Source organism: Lolium perenne, chromosome 3 (assembly GCF_019359855.2).
Source record: "Lolium perenne isolate Kyuss_39 chromosome 3, Kyuss_2.0, whole genome shotgun sequence".
NCBI lineage: Eukaryota > Viridiplantae > Streptophyta > Magnoliopsida > Poales > Poaceae > Lolium > Lolium perenne.
In genome coordinates, this window is record NC_067246.2 from 324,915,234 (window position 1) to 324,935,375 (window position 20,142).

Genomic DNA, 20,142 nt, shown 5'->3' on the forward strand with positions numbered 1-20,142 from the left:
TTGATGGACGGCACCCGAAGGATTCGGTTAGCCATGGCTTGTGTAAGCAAAGGTTGGGGGGAGTGTCATCATCATAATAAAGCTAAAATAAAAAGGCACTCCTTCATGGTATGAGATTGTTGGCAGGCACCCGAGGATTCGGTTAGCCATGGTTTGTGAAAGAAAGGTTGGAAGGAGTGCCACACAAAATGAAAATAATATGGGAGCCGCTCTTTGAAGGTTTGTCTGGCAAGGGGGTTAGAGTACCCGCTACCAGTCGTTGACAACAACAAACACCTCTCAAAATGTTACTTTTATTATCTCTATATGATTTCAAAACTGAAAAAGCTCTATGACAAGGTATCAACTTGTCAATGCCTATGGATTGTAGGCTAGGGTTTAGTTGGAAGTAGAGGGTAAGTAGATCTCGAAGGTTTCAGCCGAAAAGTACTCGACGATTATGAAAACTAGGGTTTGTAGACAATGATTCGATTCCCTCTTCGTCCCTCGGCTCCCCCTTTATATAGGAGGTGGAGCCGAGGGATTCGTGCTATACAAGTTACAGAGTCCGGGACGGTTTCTAACTCATCCCGCCATATTACAAATAACACTTCCTATTACAACTCTTGACTTTCCTTGATATATCTTGGGCTCCCGAATCTTCTTATTCTTCGGGTAGTGGGCCTTCAGTAAACCCCGGGTACTATCTTCGGCAGGCCCATTTGGGATGCCTATGTCAGTAGCCCCCGAGATTTTGCTTGAATCGTAGAATCAGGGAAAATCTCCACTGTTTATTTTTATTCGAAAGCTTTAACTTTTTTATATTTCTTCACATAAGATTCTATATTGTACAGGGATGATGGTGATTGGGGCTAGTTCATCTGACGGATCAGGTACTAGTTAACTGCTCTAGTGGCAATCCGCAAAAACCTACTTCAAAATCACGTCCCTGGACATGATCTCGGGATACTGGTGTAAACTTCGACAGGTGCCGCTTAAGGTCTTACCATTCTGTCGAGTCCCAGTCAAATTTATCGGGTACCTAACGCGTCTGTTAGGATTTTTCTTCGTATCTGTTGATACGGATAAAGGCAGCAGAGCGCAGTCTTTGGCGATGCCACGCCCAGCAGAACGGATCTGGGGTCTTACCTTCGCAAATTTGCGGCATTCAGAAATTGATCGCAACTTCGGCGTTCTGAGAATATATTGTCGAGTGCTTTTCCGGCTGTTGGAATGGCACATTTTATCGAGTCAAATATGACTTATATTGCTCTCCCGATGGGAGTATATGTAGAGTTAATTATAACTCGAAATATACTCTCTTGCTTTTCTATTTTTTCTTTGTTAATTCCATCGGGCACGCGAACAGCGTTCCCGATGGGAGTAGCCCCCGAGGCTACAACCAAGAACTTGTGCTTGGTTGTAGGCTCAACATTTTAGTCCACCTTGTTGCTATATTGTCATTATTTCCCAATATAATCTCTTTCTTCTTCTTTTCTTCTTTTTGTTTTATCTCTCGGGTGCGCGAACAGCGCTCCCGATGGGAGTAGCCCCCGAGGCTACAGCCAAGGACTTGTGCTTGGTTGTAGGCTCCCGCAATTTCTATATTGCCATACTCGAAATTTTACTTTTTGTCAAAGTAGCCCCCGAGCGTTTGGGCAAAAACTTGTATTTGATCAAAGGCTCCCGAAGTATTTAATAATTCCTCCTGTCGCCAATCTTTTTTTTTTATTTTTCTTGTCGACATTCTTCCCTTAATGAAAAATGCTTCATCCCTGTTAATAGTCTTGATTTTTCTGCCTTGTGGGTCCATTGTTTGTACCATGTTGACACGTCGGGCAAGTGGGGAACACACGTCCTCCGCTTTTTCTGGCGCACGTACGGTAACGCCTATTTCAGTAAAAATACCTTTTTACCCTTGTATCTAGGAGATCTTTTGCACCACACGATTTCTTCATCCAACGGCACACTGCTTCACCCGATTCTTATATAAACCCTTCTTCAACCTCCGTTCATCCCCTCGCTTGCGCCGCTCATCTGTTCCTCTTCGCAAAAGCTTCCCCTGCGCCCAACTCTCTCTGATCTTCCGCACTTACGAGCATTGCTCTGCCCATTGCCGTTGATGCCACCGCGCACGCGACTCACTCGCCACAGTACTCCGGAATCCAAGATGGCCGCCGAGGATCTTGAGTGGGAGAGATCTAAAATCTCCAACCAGGACATCAACATGCTGAAGAGGCTTGGCCTCATGAAGAAGGAAGACGCCATCCGCTTTCCCAGCGAAGAAAGCTACCCCAAGCCTCCAATGGAGTACCGGGTTAGTTTTGTTGATCACCTCATCCGCGGCCTTTCGACCCCAATTCACGATTTCCTCCGCGGCCTTCTTTTCGTTTATGGGATTCAACTGCACCAGTTGACCCCTAATTCCATCCTTCACATTTCTATTTTCATCACACTTTGCGAATGCTTCCTCGGAATCCCTCCCAATTGGGCTCTGTGGAAACGCATTTTCTGCCTCCGCCGCAATGGCTCCCACAACGTCACTTATAACATAGGTGGCGTTGTTATCTGTGTTAAATGCGATGTCGATTACTTCGACGTCAAATTTCCTGATTCTGTCCAAGGATGGCGCAAAAAGTGGCTCTACATTCACGAAGAAAGCGCCAACTCTGTTGAACACAACATAATTCCTTTCGACGGAAGTGCTAGAATTCAGCGTCGCCGCTCCTGGGATGCCGAAGCTTCCGAAGAAGAGAAAAAGGCGACAGAGGCACTCATGTCTCGTATTCATCAACTTCAAAACACTCGAGGCAAAGAGCTGTCTGGTGTTCAAATCACTGCATACTTCCTTAGGATTAGAGTGCAGCCTCTTCAGGCTCGCAAAAATCCCCTTTGGACGTACTCTGGCGAAAACGATGCCAACAGAATCTCCAGTGATCTTTCCTTAAAGGACTTGGAGAAGTTGATTCGAAGACTTTCTCGCCTGGGCAAGGACCCTATTCCTTCCTCTTGTCGCGTGGAACCATACAGCTCCGCCAATCCACTCCCCGAGGTATTTTGTCTTCCCGAGTTTTTATCTTGTTCCGCACTTTCTCTGCACCTCATTGTATTGTCATTTCTTTAATTTTCCTTTTGTCACTATTTTTTATAGAACCATCCTACTATGACTTCCCTTCCTCCTCTTCCTGAGGGTGGAGAAGTCGAAGAACAGGCTATAATTGCCGAAGATACTCAAGGTTCTGCTATTCCCGAAAGTGAAGTCGCGGGTTCTCACAAATCTGCGGCTTCCCGTGAAAAAGAAATCGAGTCTGAAACCAGTGAGTCGACACAATCTCTTCCTCCTGCTGTTTCCCCAAGGAACAAAAGGAAAAGGAATGATGCCGAGGATTCTGGCACCTCCAAGGCTGAAGTTGTTCCTTCCCATCTGAAGGCAGCTTATGATCCTTATATTGAATCCCTCGTCAGCTCGTAAGTCGTCTTTACTTCTCCCTCTTTTTGTACTCGAAATATTTATCTTGTCTTGTTTTTTATGCTGCCGATTTTTCGATCAATAGTGATGACGAGGAAGAAGTACCAACTGTTGACGTTGCTCCTCGAACGAGCACGTCACGCACTGTACTTGCCTCAGACACACTAATTGAAGGAGAAGAATCTTCGCCTCCTCAACAAAATGTCGTCACCACTACTCCACCATCAAGCCCCCTTGCTCCTTCACCAAAAAGGTCAAGGGTTGAAAAGATTGTTGAACCTGCCCCTCAGTTGGGCAGTTCGTCGACTCTACTCTTAGATGATGTAAGTTTGCCGATATCTATATTTTTTATTTTGCTTTTTTCACGCCTTCTCGCTCTTTTTCATGCCGATGTTTCTCTTGCTGTGTTCGTCTTGAACAGCCCATGATCAAAGAGCTTCTCCGCATCGGATCCCAATTTATTGGGTACCGTGAATATGCGAACAGAGCCGAAGGTAACGACTTCTATGCTTGCCGTTTTTCCTTGGCTTTTTGCTCCAGTTGTTTGTCGCGATTTTTGATCTTTCTTCTCTCTCTTTTTCATATCTCGACAGAGAAACTTGCAGAGGCCAACGAACGTGCCGACGCACTTGCTCAAAAACTTGAGCAAAGTGAGGCGGCTCGCAAGAAAGCCGAACTCGCTGCTAGCGAAGCCAAGGCCGAAGCTGATGAAGCCAAGGCAAAAGCTGCTGGTGTCGAGGAACTGCATAAAAAACTTGAGGATGCTACATCTGCCTTAAACGAGCACAAAGCTGCGCAAGCTTCTCGTGAACAAGGAATCCTCAAGCGCCTGAAAACTCAAAGTCGCCGCACTTTCAGTAATCTTGCTGATCCCTTCTATTTTTATGAGAATCGTTGTTTCTTGTCTTTTGACTAATGCTTTGTTTTCTTGATAGCCCAAACAAACCAGGATTTTGATATGATGAATCCTGTCGATGACCCGCTCCTTGACGCACTTTCCTATCTGGAGCTTCATGGGTCCGAGATTCGTGAAGGTGTGTCAAATGCTAACGCAGTATTGTCGGCATTGTTCCCCTACTTCTTCCCGAAGAAAGAGGAGCCTGCGACTTTCCTTAACCTTGCCAAGATGTTCAATTCACCGGAAGACCTTGGACTGAAGATGCGCCAAGAAAATATGAAGGTTGCCGTTGAGAACACTGTCGCGTTGGTTGCTGACAGTCAACAGACTATTGACTGGATGAAAGTTGGCGACACCGAGCAGATAGAACAATCAAGGTGGAAGTCGCTGATTAAGGCAGCCAAGCCCAACACCAAGAAGATCTTGGCCTATCTCGGGATTAAACCAGCGTCGACTCCTAGCTCGTCAAGGCCGGAGGTCTAGTTGCATGTCTCTGTTTTTCTTTTTGTTTCTTTTGCTCTTGTCGCCAAAGTAGTCATTTGGCGACACGTACTTCCTTAGCTCCACTGTAATGCCCTTGTAATTATTCCAAGAGATTAATGAAACTTCTGTCTTTGCTTGTTTTTTGATGTTGTCTTGTTTAAATTTCAGTTGATATTTGATAACTATACTCCATCTTCCGCTCCTTCCAATGTTTCGCCTTCTTCTTCTCGCGCGAGGAGAACTTTTGCTGATACTGCACCTGTCGACGATACGTTGTCGCAAGAACTGGATGAACTTCGACAGCAACTTCAATATGCGAAGAAGCAAACACTTGTGATGATGGAGCAATCTCGTAAGTCATCTGAAGCCGAAAAAGTTGCTCTTCAGCAAGCTCGCGAGGCCGTGGCTGCTAAGGAAATTGCTGCTTCCGAGGCTGAAAAGGCGACTACTCGAGAAAATTTCATGCTCAAATTGATGAATGAAGCCAGCGCAGATATGTCGGGTATGCTTGTTTCATCCTACGATATCTTTCATCTTCATGGTATGTCTCTTAAAGGTTTCTACTTCGTTGTTTTGATAGGTTCCTTTACTGATGCTGCTGCCGAGGAAGAGAGGGTAAATGCTAGGACGAACCTCCTTGTTAACCTTTCCCTGGACCATGGTTCTTTGTTTTGGGCTACCCCAGAGAGGACCCGCCAAATTGTCAGATTTCAGGATCGCACCTCTCAAACTCGTGATTTCCTTGACTTCTGTACCAAGACCTTGTCCATGGTTTATAACTCCATGTTTCCTCGGAACATTCAACCAAAAACTCTTCCTGAATTGATGGAAAGATTCAAGGATGCTCGCAGTATCCATGATTTTGTCAAAGCTCAATTGGTAGCTGGCGCCAGATTTGCTCTTATCATGCTCCAGATCTGCCACTCAAATCTTGACCTTACCCAAGTTGTCGCGAAGGTTCATCAGAAGGTAAAACGTCGAAGAGTTGGTATTGACCGAATTAACACGAAGGTTTCGCCTATAGCCGAAGAAATGATTGAAGACCTTCTTCGGATGGACGCCGACTTTTTTGCCGATGGTCACTATGCCGATTTTCTTGGCGCTGCTCCTGAATAAAACAGAGTTACCCTTGATGACATACTGAATCAAGACTAGTTATTTTCCTCCTGTAGATAATTCTTCTTTGTGACCCATGACTGTGATTATATTGTGAAGCAATCATTATATTTGTATGTTTGTCTAGCCCCCGAGTATTTCGGTGACTCTTTACTGTATTTGCATATTGCGAGGTTTTGAACCAAGGCATTTATGTATTTATGTCGGATATGAGCCCCCGAGCTTCTTTATTGAGTACTATTTTGTATTTTTACTAGCTCACGAGGTATTTTAATACCAAGGCAAGGTTTTTCTTTTTTGATGAACTATATTGAAATTTGTCGGAGCGAAGACTTTGAACATGTCGATAAAGAGAAAGGTATATCGACACTATCTTTATTATATTGCAGCACCGCGAGCCCGCCTCATTAAAAACCTTCTCCGGCCCCACTCGGTGCCCCGAAAAAGGAAAAGAGTGCGTCTGAAAACTCGCGGGCGTTTCAGTACATTGAAGTTTTACAAGGACTATATTTCGACTCTAGGCGTAGAACCGCCTGAGTTGCGCCACGTTCCAGGGGTTTGGCTCCTCCACCCCTGTCTTCTTGTCCTTTATCCTGTATGCTCCTCCTCCGATTACTTCCGTGACAATGTAAGGGCCAAGCCATGGTGACTCGAGTTTTTCATGACTTTTTTGCGTGAGCCGAAGAACTAGGTCTCCCACCTGAAAAGATCTTGGCCGCAAACGTCGACTGTGGTAATTCTTCAAGTCCTGTTGGTATTTGGTTACCCGAGATAATACTTCGTCTCGAGCTTCATCAAGTGCGTCGACGTCGTCTTCTAGCGCTTTTCTCGACACTTCTTCGTCATATTCGACGACGCGTGGAGAGTTGTGCTCTATCTCGATTGGTAGTACTGCTTCTGCTCCATGAACCAAGAAAAACGGAGTTTCCTGTGTTGCTGTGTTTGGTGTTGTTCGGATGCTCCACAACACACTTGGTAATTCTTCTGGCCAGGTATGCCGAGCTTTTTCCAGTGGTCCTAACAAGCGTTTCTTGATACCATTGCAGATGATGCCATTGGCTTTCTCGACTTGCCCATTAGTTTGAGGATGTGCAACTGACGCAAAGTGCAACTTGATACCCACCTCTTCGCAATAATCCTTGAATTCGTGGGATGTGAAGTTACTGCCGTTGTCTGTGACGATGCTGTGGGGCACTCCAAATCTGAAAACGAGGCCTTTTATGAATTTTACTGCGGATGCTCCGTCTGGTGAATTTATCGGCTTCGCTTCTATCCACTTTGTAAATTTGTCGACAGCTACTAGCATATACTCCTTTCCTCCTGGCCAGGATTTGTGTAACTTGCCCACCATATCAAGTCCCCATTGAGCAAAGGGCCATGACAATGGTATTGGTGCTAGCTCTGCTGCTGGAGAATGAGGTTTTGCGGCGAACCTTTGACACGCGTCGCAAGTTCTTACTATGTCCTTGGCGTCCTCGATTGCTGTCAACCAGTAAAATCCTGCCCGAAAAACCTTGGCTGCAATAGCTCGACTACTTGCGTGGTGGCCACATATTCCTTCGTGTACATCCTTCAGAATTATTCTTCCTTCTTCGGGTGTGACACACCTTTGCAAGACGCCTGAAATACTTCGTTTATATAATTCTCCTTTGACCACCGTGAAAGCTTTGGAGCGTCGAATTACTCGCCTTGCCTCAACTGGATCGTCGGGTATTTCTTTCCTGAGGATGTATGATATGTACGGCTGCGTCCACGGTATCTGTATCACCATGACCAGGTCCTGATCTTCTTCTTCTTCCTCTTGCTTTTCCTTGGTAGCCCCCGAGGATTTCTTCTCCTTCTTTTTTGATTTTGTCGACTTAGTGGATCTTTCTGTTATCTCTTCCCAGAATACCCCTAGCGGGACCGCAAGGCATTGCGACCCGATGTTTGCAAGAACGTCGGCTTCGTCGTTGCTCAATCTACTAATATGATTTACTTCGCATCCATCGAACAACTTCTCGAGCTCGTTGTACACCTCCTTGTATGCCATCATGCTATCATTGACTGCGTCACATTGGTTCATAACTTGCTGAGGCACCAACTGTGAGTCGCCAAAGATTTTTAGTCGAGTTGCACCGCAGGCTTTCGCCATCTTCATCCCGTGTATGAGAGCCTCATATTCTGCTTCATTGTTAGATGCGTTAGGGAACGTCATCCGAAGGATGTACTTCAACTTGTCGCCTTCAGGTGATATGAGTACTACTCCTGCGCCAGCCCCTTCTAGTCTCTTGGACCCATCAAAGTTCATGGTCCAGGTTCTCGATAAGTCTGGGGGTCCTGTGTTTTGCAACTCCATCCACTCTGCGATGAAGTCCGGCAGTATTTGCGATTTGATTGCTTTTCTTTTTTCATACGTGATGTCCCGAGTGGAAAGTTCTATTCCCCAAAGGGAGACACGACCCGTAGCTTCTGGGTTATTCAATATATTTGACAAGGGAGCTTCATTGACCACTATGATCGGGTGTGCCGAAAAATAGTGGCGTAATTTTCGTGCTGTTGTGAACACTCCATATGCTATCTTTTGGTACTGAGGGTACCTTTGTTTTGAGGGCGATAAAACTTCGCTAACGAAGTATACTGGCCTCTGCACGCCGTGGAGTTTTCCTTCTTCTTCCCTTTCGACAACTAGCACCGTGCTCACCACTTGGGGCGTGGCTGCGATATACTGACGGGAGAGGTTCCCTTTCTTTTGGCGCCACCAAAATTGGTGGTGTCGAGATTGTGCGCTTCAAATCCTCGAAAGCTCTGTCGGCTTCTTCGTTCCACTGGAATTTATCTCCTTGCTTTATCAAAGCGTAAAATGGTAACGCTTTTTCACCCAGCCTAGCGACGAATCTGCTCAAAGCTGCGACTCGCCCAGTTAGCTGTTGTATTTCTTTCAACTTTGTTGGCTTCCTCATTGTTACGATAGCTTGTATTTTATCGGGATTTGCTTCGATCCCTCTTGCTGAAACTAGAAACCCCAGAAGTTCTCCTGCTGGGACGCCGAAGGAACACTTCGTCGGGTTCAGTTTGAGGCAGAACTTATCAAGGTTGTCGAAGGTTTCCTTGAGATCCTCGATTAGCGTTGCCCCTTTTTTTGATGTTATGACGACATCATCGATGTATACTTGCACGTTCTTCCCAATCTGTGTCGCCAAACACTTCTGCATCATCCTCTGATATGTTGCTCCCGCATTTTTTAGACCAATGGGCATTGTTCTGTAGCAAAACACGCCGTAAGGTGTAATAAACGCGGTTTTTACATCATCTTCTTCTTTCAATCTGATCTGGTTATAACCAGAATATGCGTCCAGGAAGGAAAGACGTTCACATCCAGCCGTGGAGTCGATAATTTGATCGATCCTCGGGAGGGGAAAGTGATCCTTTGGACAATGTTTATTGAGACACGTAAAGTCGACGCACATGCGAAGGACCTTAGTGTTTTTCTTCGGCACCAGCACAGGATTTGCTACCCATGTGGCTTCTGTGAATATCTCTTTGATAAAACCAGCTTCTTGTAGTCGATTGATTTCTGACAGCATGGCTTTGCGGTTTGGTTCCGAAAAACGCCGCAAAGGTTGTTTGATTGGTCTCGCTAGTGGATCCAAGTTTAGGTGGTGCTCGGCAAGTTCCCTGGGTACTCCTGGCATGTCAGCTGGACACCATGCGAAGATTTTCCAGTGCTCACGGAGGAACTCGACGAGCGCGCTTTCCTATGCGATATCCATGTCGTTTGCGATAGATGTCGTCTTTTTCGGGTCTGTCGGGTGAATCTGCACCTCTTTTGAATTTTTCTCGGTACTGAAAGTTGATTCTTTGTTTGGCCTTCCAACGTCTGGCAGTACGTCGTAATCAGTCATGCTTTTTGACGCCAAGTACTCAGCTTGCATCCCGAAAGTTTCTGACAATCGGTGGAAATCCTTGTCGCACTTATCGGCTAAGGCAAAGCTTCCTTTGACTGTGATTGGTCCCTTTGGTCCAGGCATCCTCCACAACAGGTATGTATAGTGTGGTACCGCCATAAATCTAGCATATGCTGGTCGTCCCAACAGAGCGTGGTATTGCGACGGAAAATCCACGACTTCAAATTCGAGCCTCTCGATTCTATAATTTTCTCGGGTCCCAAACTGAACGTCGAGATTGATATTTCCCAATGGATAACTTGGTTTCTCCGGTGTGATGCCGTGGAACCTTGTGTCTGTTGGTTTCAAGTTTGCTAAGGATATGTTCATCTTCCTCAATGTATCTGCATACATAAGGTTTAAGCTGCTGCCGCCGTCTATGAACACTCGAGAGACATCAAATCCTGCGATAACTGCTGGCAGAATAAGTGCTGACTGCCCTGGTCGAGGAACTTGCTGCGGATGATCTGCTATTGTGAAGCCGATATCTTGTCCTGACCAATTAAGGTACTCAACTGTTGGTGGAGGCATTTTCTCTGCCATAAACACCTGTCGTGAGATTACTTTCTGAGCTCTATTGGACGGCCTTCCTTTCTGAATCATCGACACTGCTCCGTTGGAGTTAGGATCAACATAAGGTGGTGGTGGAGGTGCTGCCGCTATTCTGAGCTGATGCCGATTGTCGTCTGTAATCGCGGGAGGAGGCGGCAAGTGAATCTCGCTTCTGGGTTCTCGAGGATTTCTCTGTGCTGCCCGTGCATTAGCGTTCTCTGCATACCGCAACATTGCTTGAAAATTTCGACAATCTTTCTGCAAGTGCCCTGACTGTCTTTTACCGTTGCTGTCGAGGAAAAAATGCATCTGGCACGGTCCATTCATCATCTCTTCAGGGGACACGAAAGGCCTTGGGAACCTAGGCCCGCTATTTTGCCTATTGCGTGAATCATCCCTGTTATCACCTCGCTGTTCATTGCTTCTCTGGTAATCATCTCTATTGCTTCCTCCTGTATTTGTCCGAAATCCTGCTGAAATTTGTCCTGGAGCGTCGTAGTTCTGGTACTGCCGAGGAAATCTTCGCCTCGGTTGATAGTTTCGACCACGGTCCTCCTCTGGCGACCTGTGCCGTTTGTTGTGGACAGCGTCTTCTCCATCTGCCCATTTATTTGCTATCTCCATTAACGCGGATACTGTCTTTGGATTGGTCCTTCCCAAGTCCTCGACAAAATCTCCACGCCTGACTCCTGCGACAAACGCATCTATTGCTCTCTCGTCAGATATATTTTCTGTCGAGTTTTTGATGATATTCCACCTTTGGATGTACTTTCTCATTGGCTCATCTGGCTTTTGTCGACATGCTCTCAACTCCTCTAACGACGCGGGTTTTTTGCACGTGGATCTGAAGTTCTTGACGAACACATCCTCGAAACTTTCCCAGCTGTCGATGGATCCTGGAGCGAGTTTCTTTATCCAAGATCGTGCGGCTCCACTTAAATGTACCTGGATGCTTTGCATAGCTGTTGCCCTGGTTCCTCCTGTCAGCTTCACCGTCTCCAGATAGTCGACTAGCCAATCCTCTGGATCTTGGAGGCCGTCGAACTTTTTGAAATTATCGGGTAACTTGAATCCTGAGGGGACTCGAGTTTTTCGGACTCTCCTCGTGAAGCATGGTAAGCCGCACATATCCTCGTCATTAAGTTCTGGAGATTGCCGATGATCCCTTCTGCTTTGCCGCGCTCTGTCGACCCTTGCTTGTGCTGCTGTGTCTCTTGCTCCACTTGGTCCTTCGAGTCTGCCGCTGTTGCTGCTGCAGGTCGTGGACTATTTTGCCTTGCCGCTCCTTCAGGAGGCGTTGATACAAACGCTGTCCCCATAGCTCCAACTCCTGCTACCGCCATATTGTACAGTGTTTCCCTTGGATCACCTGGAGGTGGTTTAGATGCAAGGATAAAAGCATGTGTTGCCATATACCCAGCCTCTGGTGTCTTAGGGATGATGTTTCCTCTTGTATCTATCGACATAAAGGACATGTCGAGGTTTTGGACCAAGTGCTCTCTTTCTGCTTCGGGTATGTGTTGCAGCCTTGATCTTGCTCTGTTCCGTGCCTCCCGGTGGCTATCACCCGTAGTTCGAGATTGTCGACTTAGATCTGCCCTTCTCCTGCTGGATGCAGAAGCTGCCTCCTTTCTCCTGTTCAACTCAGCTGTCTGTTTTTCCAATTCCCTGGCAGCTCGTGCGAGCCTATATTGATATGCTTGTAATTCCTCTGGTGTGGCCGTGGTAGCCATTGGTTCTGTACCGTTCATAGCTCTCGCGGCTCTGTCCCACGCTGCTTGCGAAAGTTGAACTCTATCTCGCGGCTCTGGCCCGACGTATTTGTTGCCCAGGCCTTGGCGCAGATTGGAGGGATCGACGTATGGATTTCCCAAACTGTCGAAAGCCTCAGATGTTTCCTCTTGATCTTCAATGGCATAAATCTGATGATACTTTGTACTCAGATCTATGTTGGGTTTGGTGACATCATCGTTGAGATTGATGAAGACCTTGCCCACTGTGAGAGATTTGTCGATGAAGTCGTGGATCGTCGACATCGCTTGAGCCATCGCTTATATATGAGTCCGCAGATGACTCAAACGACATGTCGTTGAAGATCTTGGCGAGTTTCTCTCTTGCTCTGGTGCTGAAGTAGCGTGTCGCCGAAGTTTCTTCTTCTCCTGACTCGGTTGACGATGCATAGCTTGAAAAATCAGAATCGACCGCCGACGATCCCGACGAAACCGGAATCTCGACACGATACGATCCTTCCTTCTCGACGCGAAAGTGAAACCTTCCGAACGTCATCTCCATGGGCTCCGCCAGATACGCATATGCATCCAAACGGGAGGGTGGGTGAGGAACAAAATCGACAAGACCAGCAGCGATCTGTTTACCTCGATCCATTGTGTTGCTTGCGGTTGACGATGTCGAAGATCTTGAACGTGCCATCGAGATCAGATCCTTACGCCTCTAGTCCCCACAGACGGCGCCAATTGACAAGGTATCAACTTGTCAATGCCTATGGATTGTAGGCTAGGGTTTAGTTGGAAGTAGAGGGTAAGTAGATCTCGAAGGTTTCAGCCGAAAAGTACTCGACGATTATGAAAACTAGGGTTTGTAGACAATGATTCGATTCCCTCTTCGTCCCTCGGCTCCCCCTTTATATAGGAGGTGGAGCCGAGGGATTCGTGCTATACAAGTTACAGAGTCCGGGACGGTTTCTAACTCATCCCACCATATTACAAATAACACTTCCTATTACAACTCTTGACTTTCCTTGATATATCTTGGGCTCCCGAATCTTCTTATTTTCGGGTAGTGGGCCTTCAGTAAACCCCGGGTACTATCTTCGGCAGGCCCATTTGGGATGCCTATGTCACTCTAGCACATGATTTAATCCCTGCTTCCCTCTGCGAAGGGCCTGTCTTTTACTTTATGTTGAGTCAGTAAACCTATTTCCCTCCATCTCAAGCAAGCATTTGAGTAGTTGTGATCAAACCATTATATTGTGATTTGCTTCATCATGTCTTTTATTCTTCCTTGTTTAGTACAAGTTTTATCTGGATGAATATAGCTTTGCAATTTATCAATGATTATGAGAAGACCATTATGATTGAGTATGCAAGTTGTGCTTTATAAACTTTAACATGAGAGCGCTGCTCAATGAGATAAATATAATCTGTTAATTGTTCCCTGATCAAGAACGAAGTTTGCCATCACCAATTATGATTTCTTATGCACCTTTACTTATCGAGAGGAGAATGAGGAGGTCATGCGCACCTTCTCTCAAGAAGAATTGGACAATCTTGTTCAGGACATGAAATCAGACACGGCACCGGGGCCAGATGGATGGCCTGTTCAATTCTTCAAGAAATTCTGGCCGATGATCAGGATGGGAGTCCTGCACATTGTCAATGACTTTCTATTGGGTAGAATCGACATCTCCAGGCTCAATTTTGGGGTCCTCTCTTTGATCCCTAAAGTCCCGGGAGCGGACCACATCTCCCAGTTCCAACCTATTGCGCTTATCAACGCGATCTTCAAAATGGTGTCAAAGGCGGTGGCCACCAAATTAGACCCGATTGCCAATAGGGTGATTAGCCCTAATCAAACAGCGTTCATCAAGGGGAGGTTTATTTTGGATGGGATTCTGGCTCTGCACGAGGTCGTTCATGAGGTTAAAGTCAAAAGGGAGGCTTGTATCCTACTCAAACTGGACTTTGAAAAAGCATACGACAGGGTCAATTGGGATTTCCTCAAGGAGGTCCTTGATGCAAAGGTTTTGACTCAGGGGTAGTGATGCGTGCAGATGACACACGTCCGTTGGGAACCCCAAGAGGAAGGTGTGATGCGTACAGCAGAAAGTTTTCTCTCAGTATGAAACCAAGGTTATCGAACCAGTAGGAGTCAAGGAACACGTGAAGGTTGTTGGTGGCGGAGTGTAGTGTGGCGCAACACCAGGGATTCCGGCGCCAACGTGGAACCTGCACAACACAATCAAAGTACTTTGCCCCAACGAAACAGCGAGGTTGTCAATCTCACCGGCTTGCTGTAAACAAAGGATTAACCGTATGGTGTGGAAAATGATGTTTGTTTGCGAAGAACAGTAAAGAACAAGTATTGCAGTAGATTGTATTTCAGATGTAAAAGAATGGACCGGGGTCCACAGTTCACTAGTGGTGTCTCTCCCGTAAGATAAATAGCATGTTGGGTGAACAAATTACAGTTGGGCAATTGACAAATAGAGAGGGCATAACAATGCACATACATATCACGATGACTACTATGAGATTTAATCAGGGCATTACGACAAAGTACATAGACCGCTATCCAGCATGCATCTATGCCTAAAAAGTCCACCTTCGGGTTAGCATCCGCACCCCTTCCAGTATTAAGTTGCAAACAACAGACAATTGCATTTAGTATGGGGCGTAATGTAATCAACACAAATATCCTTAGACAAAGCATTGATGTTTTATCCCTAGTGGCAACAGCACATCCATAACCTTAGAACTTTACATCCTTGTCCTGCATTCAATGGAGGCATGAACCCACTATCGAGCATAAATACTCCCTCTTGGAGTTACAAGTATCAACTTGGCCAGAGCCTCTACTAGCAACGGAGAGCATGCAAGAACATAAACAACATATATGATAGATTGATAATCAACTTGACATAGTATTCCATATTCATCGGATCCCAACAAACACAACATGTAGCATTACAAATAAATGATCTTGATCATGATAGGCAGCTCACAAGATCTAACATGATAGCACAATGAGGAGAAGACAACCATCTAGCTACTGCTATGGACCCATAGTCCAGGGGTGAACTACTCACACATCAATCCGGAGGCGATTGTGGTGATGAAGAGTCCTCCGGGAGATGATTCCCCTCTCCGGCAGGGTGCCGGAGGCGATCTCCTGAATCCCCCGAGATGGGATTGGCGGCGGCTGTGTCTCTGGAAGGTTTTCCGTATCGTGGCTCTCGGTACAGGGGGTTTCGTGACGTAGGCTTTAAGTAGGCGGAAGGGTAGGGTTGGAGGCGGCGCGAGGGGCCTGATACGTCTCCAACGTATCGATAATTTCTTATGTTCCATGCCACATTATTGATGTTATCTACATGTTTTATGCACACTTTATGTCATATTCGTGCATTTTCTGGAACTAACCTATTAACAAGATGCCGAAGTGCCGATTCTTTGTTTTTTTGCTGTTTTTGGTTTCAAAAATCCTAGTAACGAAATATTCTCGGAATTGGACGAAATCAACGTCCAGGGTCCTATTTTGCCACGAAGCTTCCAGAAGACCGAAGAGGAGACGAAGTGGGGCCACGAGGTGGCCAAACCCTAGGGCGGCGCGGCCCCTGCCCTGGCCGCGCCGACCTATGGTGTGGGCCCCTCGTGCCGCCTCCTGACCTGCCCTTCCGCCTACTTAAAGCCTCCATCGCGAAACCCCGGTGCATCGAGAGCCACGATACGGAAAACCTTGCGAGACGCCGCCGCCGCCAATCCCATCTCGGGGATTCGGGAGATTGCCTCCGGCACCTGCCGGAGAGGGGATTCATCTCCCGGGAGGACTCTACGCCGCCATGGTCGCCTCCGGAGTGATGTGTGAGTAGTCTACCCCTGGACTATGGGTCCATAGCAGTAGCTAGATGGTTGTCTTCTCCTCATTGTGCTTCATTGTCGGGTCTTGTGAGCTGCATAACATGATCAAGATCATCTATCTGTAATTCTATATGTTGCGTTTGTTGGGATCCGATGAATAGAGAATACTTGTTATGTTGATTATCAAAGTTATGTCTATGTGTTGTTTATGATCTTGCATGCTCTCCGTTATTAGTAGATGCTCTGGCCAAGTTGATGCTAGTAACTCCAAGAGGGAGTATTTATGCTCGATAGTGGGTTCATGTCTCCGTGAATCTGGAGGGGTGACAAGAACCTCTAAGGTTATGGATGTGCTGTTGCCACTAGGGATAAAACATTGGTGCTATGTTCAAGGATGTAGTCACTGATTACATTACGCGCAATACTTAATGCAATTGTCTGTTGTTAGCAACTTAATACTGGAGGGGGTTCGGATGATAACCTGAAGGTGGACTTTTTAGGCATAGATGCATGCTGGATAGCGGTCTATGTACTTTGTCGTAATGCCCAATTAAATCTCACAATACTCATCATAATATGTATGTGCATGGTCATGCCCTCTCTATTTGTCAATTGCCCAACTGTAATTTGTTCACCCAACATGCTGTTTATCTTATGGGAGAGACACCTCTAGTGAACTGTGGACCCCGGTCCAATTCTCTATACTGAAATACAATCCCACTGCAATCGTTCTACTTGTTTTCGTAAACAATCATCATCCACACTATACATCTAATCCTTTGTTACAGCAAGCCGGTGAGATTGACAACCTCGCTGTTTCGTTGGGGCAAAGTACTTTGGTTGTGTTGTGCAGGTTCCACGTTGGCGCCGGAATCTCTGGTGTTGCGCCGCACTACATCCCGCCGCCATCAACCTTCAACGTGCTTCTTGGCTCCTACTGGTTCGATAAACCTTGGTTTCATACTGAGGGAAAACTTGCCGCTGTACGCATCACACCTTCCTCTTGGGGTTCCCAACGGACGCGTGCTGTACGCGTATCAAGCCCCACACCATAGGGCGGCGCGGGCCCCCCTCTGGCCGCGCGGCCCTATGGTGGCGGCGCCTCGTCGCCCCACTTCGTAACCCTTTCGGTCTTCTGGAAGCTTCGTGGAAAGATAAGACCCTGGGCGTTGATTTCATCCAATTTCGAGAATATTTCCTTTGTAGGATTTCTGAAACCAAAAACAGCAGAAAACAGCAACTGGCTCTTCGGCATCTCGTCAATAGGTTAGTGCCGAAAAATGCATAATAATGACATAAAGTGTGTATAAAACATGTGAGTATCATCATAAAAGTAGCATGGAACATAAGAAATTATAGATACGTTTGAGACGTATCAGGTAGCCCACCGCATCCTACAACTGGTCTCAGGCGGACAGACGGCGATCTCGATCAATGGCTAAGTTTTCCCGTTCTTCAGGAACAAAAGGGGGTCCGGCAAGGGGACCCGCTCTCCCCCTTGCTTTTTAATTTCATGGCAGAATCCCTATCCATCATCTTGACAAAAGCCAACGATGCTGGGCACATTGCTAGGGTCGTGCCGCATCTGATCCCCGGGGGAATCGCTCACTTACAGTATGCAGACGATACAATTATCATGATCCAAGATGATGAGTGATACGTCCAATTTGCATCACTATTTTATATCATAATTTGCTGTTATTCATTGATATATTTCATATTGGGACACAATACTTATGTTATTTCATCTATTTTGCATGTTTCATCATTATTGGAGGATCAAGCACCGGAGCCAGGATTCTGCTGGAAAAAGCACCATCAGAACGCAATATTTCGGAAGATCAACTGTGGGAGAAAATTATACCAAAAATCCTATTTTTCAAGATGACGAAGGAAGCCAGAAGGAGGGGCCAGGAGGACCCAGGGTGGGCCCACACCCTAGGGCGGCGCGGCCCATGCCCTGGCCGCGCCGCCATGTGGTCTAGGGGGCCCACGACCCCTTTCGCCTCCTTTTCTTCGCGAAATCCTTCGTCCCAAAAACCTAAGCCACAGAGGGTACCTCGCGAAGAGTTACAGCCGCCTCTGCGGGGCGGAGAACACCAGAGAGAAAAGAGCTCTCCGGCGGGCAGGAATCCGCCGGGGAAATTCCCTCCGGGAGGGGGAAATCGACGCCATCGTCACCGTCATCGAGCTGGACATCATTTCCATCACCATCATCATCATCTCCACCATCATCACCACCATCATCACCGCTGGACACCGTCACCGCCGTAGCAATTTGGGTTTGATCTTGATTGTTTGATAGGGGAAACTCTCCCGGTATCGATCTCTACTTGTTGTTGATGCTATTGAGTGAAACCATTGAACCAAGTTTATGTTCAGATTGTTATTCATCATCATATCACCTCTGATCATGTTCCATATGATGTCTCGTGAGTAGTTCGTTTAGTTCTTGAGGACATGGGTGAAGTCTAAATGTTAGTAGTGAACTATGGTTGAGTAATATTCAATGGTGTGATATTTAAGTTGTGGTGTTATTCTTCTAGTGGTGTCATGTGAACGTCGACTACATGACACTTCACCATTTATGGGCCTAGGGGAATGCATCTTGTATTCGTTTGCTAATTGCGGGGTTGCCGGAGTGACAGAAACCTAAACCCCCGTTGGTATATCGATGAAGGAGGGATCGCAGGATCTCAGAGTTTAAAGCTGTGGTTAGATTTATTCTTAATTACTTTCTTGTAGTTGCGGATGCTTGCAAGGGGTATAATCACAAGTATGTATTAGTCCTAGGAAGGGCGGTACATTAGCATAGGTTCACCCACACAACACTTATCATAACAATGAAGATTATTTAGCTGTATGTAGCGAAAGCACTAGACTAAAATCCCGTGTGTCCTCGAGAACGTTTGGTCATTATAAGTAAACAAACCGGCTTGTCCTTTGTGCTAAAAAGGATTGGGCCACTCGCTGCAATTGTTACTCTCGCACTTTACATTCTCGTACTTTATTCAACTGTTACATCAAAACCCTCTGAATACTTGTCTGTGAGCATTTACAGTGAATCCTTCATCAAAACTGCTTGTCAACACCTTCTGCTCCTCGTTGGGATCGACATTCTTACTTATCGAAGATACTACGATACACCCCCTATACTTGTGGGTCATCAATGAGCAGCAGCTAGCGAACCTTAAGTTCATCCTCATGTGCTTCGAGGACATGTCGGGCCTAAAAATCAACTATCACAAATCAGAGGTGATTGTCATGGGGAGATCACCGGAGAGACAACAGAGGGTGGCAGACCAGCTGAATTGCAAACTGGGGGAGTTTCCGTTCATCTACCTCGGGCTCCCAATTTCGGATAGATCGCTGACCATGGAACAATGGTTGTTCCTCTTCAGGAAGTTGGCTGCTAAAGTGGAACTGTGGTGGGGCAAGTTCATGTCGTCAGGGGGACGGCTGATCTTGTCCAACGCTTGTCTAGCCAACCTACCAATGTACGCGATGGGTTTATTCCTGTTACAAGACGACATCCATGCCAAGTTTGATTCCCATAGAGCGAGGTTCTACTGGGAAGGGGTGGGCCCTAAGAGAAAACTCCACCTGGTCAATTGGCCAGCGGTTTGCAGGCCTAAGGACTGTGGGGGACTGGGGATTGTCAATTCTAGGCTCATGAATGTGTGGCTCTTATGTTGAAATGAGTTTGGAAGATCTATCAAGACGGCAACCAATTGTGGAGACAACTGATCAATGCCAAATAAGTTAACTCTGACGACATCTTTGCGGCTTCCGGACAGAGGGGTTCCCAATTTTGGCGCAGCCTCCATAGAATCAAGCACTTACTTAAGCTAGGCGCTAAACATTCCATTAGGGATGGACGCCGCACTAAGTTCTAGATGGATCGCTGGGCGGGGGAGGCGCCTCTAAAAGATAGGTTCCCAGGCTTGTTCAACGTTGCGTGCTCACAAATGGACTCCGTGGCACAGGTATGTGGTTCCACACAGCCGCTAAGATTCAGAAGACGGCTGGATCATGAGTTGGTCAGATCCCATGAAGAGCTGCAGTCGTTGATCCAATCTACCGTGCTCTCCGAAGGACGGGACAGGGTGTCCTAGCGCTTTGAGA